The sequence below is a fragment of the Macaca fascicularis genome, chromosome 2 (genome assembly GCF_037993035.2).
Source record: "Macaca fascicularis isolate 582-1 chromosome 2, T2T-MFA8v1.1".
Lineage (NCBI taxonomy): Eukaryota > Metazoa > Chordata > Mammalia > Primates > Cercopithecidae > Macaca > Macaca fascicularis.
In genome coordinates this window covers 94,334,449-94,336,856 of record NC_088376.1, presented here as the reverse complement: position 1 = coordinate 94,336,856, position 2,408 = coordinate 94,334,449, and the positions used below count along the sequence as shown (strand labels likewise).

The following is a 2,408-nucleotide window of genomic DNA, read 5'->3' as shown; positions in this document are numbered from 1 at the left end:
CTTAAAGTGACTTATCAAACACCGTCAAGAAGAACAACTTAGGCATCATTGGTGTGCCAGAAGTAGAAGAAAGAGAGAAAGGAACAGAAATATATTCAAAGAAATAATGGCAGAAAACTTCCTAAGTCTAGAAAATAAATTAGAAAGATAGATTGAAAAACTCTGTAAGGATATTGAATAAGAGAACTCCAGAGAGATCCACACCATGACACACCATAGTCAAACTGTCAACAGTCAAAGCCAAAGAGACAGTGCTGAAAGCAGCAAGAATAAAAGCAAATTGTGACATATAGAGGAACCCCCATAAATCTATCAGTGAACTTCTCAGCACAATCTTTGCAAACCAGAATAGAATTGAATAATATATTCAAAATCCTAAAAGAAAAAGACTGCCAGTTAAGAAAACTATATTCAGGCAATCTTGTCTTTCAAAAACAAAAAAGTGATAAAAACTTTCTCAGACAAAATCTGAGAGAATTTATTATGCCAGATCTGCATTACAAAAAAATGCTAAAGGAAGTTCTTTAAGCTGAAGGAAGAGGATGCTAATTAGTATCATAAAGTCATATGAAAGTATAAAACTCACTGGTAAAAGTAAGTATGTTGTCAAATACAAAACACTCTAATACTATAATGGTGGTGAGTAAATTGATTGTATCTGTACTATAAAGGTCAAAAGGCAACATTATTTTTAAAAGGCTTGATAATTACCTATGGAATATATTATAGAAAGATGTATAGTGTGAAATCAAAAACATAAAACATGGGAAGAAGGGAGGTAGAAGTGGCGAGTTTGTGTATACAATCAAAATCAAGCTGTTCTAAGCATAAATAAATCTGTTATAAGATGTTTTATGTAAGCCTCAGGGAAACCACAAAGCAAAAGCTTATAATAGATACACAAAAGATAAAAAGAAAAGAACCAAAGGATACCACTATAGAAAGCCATCAAACCACAAGGAAGAAAGCAAGAGAGGGAGAAGTGAACAAAAGATTTACAAAACAACTAGAAATCAATAAATTGAAAAGAATAAGTTCATACCTATCAATAATAAATAATAATGTACATGGATTAAATTCTCCAGTTAAAAGTGTAGAGTAATTGAATGGAGGCTGGGCGTGGTGGCTAATGCCTGTAATTCCAGCACTTTGGGAGGCCAACGCAGGCAGATCACTTGAGGCCAGGAGTTCGAGATCAGCCTGGCCAACATGGTGAAACCCCATCTCTACTAAAAATACAAAAATCAGCTGGGTGCGGTGGTGGGTGCCTGTAGTCCCAGCTACTTGGGAGGCTGAGGCAGGAGAATCGCTTGAACCCAGGAGGTGGAGGTTGCAGTGAGCTGAGATGGTGCCACTCCACTCCAGCCTGGGCGACAGAGTGTGACTCTGTCTCAAAAAAAAATAATAAAAATAAAAAAGGGTAGAGTAATCGAAAGGATTAAAAAAAGAAAAAAAGAAAAAAACACCCAAATATATACTGCTTACAAGAGGCTCTACCTTACCTGTAAGGACACACACAGATTGAAAATGAAGAGAGAGAGATCGATCAAAGATGGTGACTATTGAACAGGAAAACACCCCTACTTCTAATCCCGCGACTACAGAAGAGGAGAAAACAGAAGCTATTCAGGAGGTTGCTACCCCAGAACACTATATTAAACATCCTCTACAGAACAGATGGGCCCTCTGGTTTTTTTTAAATGATAAAAGCAAAACTTGGCAAGCAAACCTGTGGCTGATCTCTGAGTTTGATACTGTTGAAGACTTTGGGCTCTGTACAACCATATCCAGTTGTCTCATAATTTAATGGCTGGCTGTGACTACTCACTTTTTAAGGGTGGTATTGAGCCTATGTGGCAACATGAGAAAAACAAACTGGGAGGATGATGGCTAATTACACTGAACAAATAGCAGAGATGAAGTGACCTCGATCACTTTTGGCTAGAGACACTGCTGCGCCTTATTGGAGAATCTTTTGATGACTACAGTAATGATGTATGTGGCGCTGTTATTAACGTTAGAGCTAAAGGTGATAATATAGCAGTATGGACTACTGAATGTGATAAGAGAAAAGCTGTTACACATATAGGGAGGGTATGCAAGAAAAGGTTAGGGCTTCCTCCAAAGATAGTGATTGGTTGTCAGTCCCACGCAGAGAGAGCTACTAAGAGCCACTCCACCACTAAAAATAGGTTGTTGTTTAAGTAGACACCTTCTGAGTATTCTCATAGGAGACCGTGTCAAGCAGTTGAGATTTGGGAGCCGAACCAAAGCCTCTTCAAAAAGCAGAGTGGATTGCATTTAAATTTGACTTCCATCTAAATGTTGCTAAGATATAAGAGAAGTCTCATTCGCCTTTGTCTTGTACTTGGGTGCTTTTTTTTTTTTTTGGACTAGTGTGTCCACTA

The 2,408-nt window shown here is 37.7% G+C and overlaps 1 pseudogene; it reads left to right on the top strand.

The window, feature by feature from the left end:
- Positions 1-1,190: 1,190 nt before the first annotated feature.
- LOC102119808 (eukaryotic translation initiation factor 4E pseudogene) lies at positions 1,191-2,208 on the top strand (annotated as a pseudogene).
- The last annotated feature ends 200 nt before the right edge of the window (positions 2,209-2,408 follow it).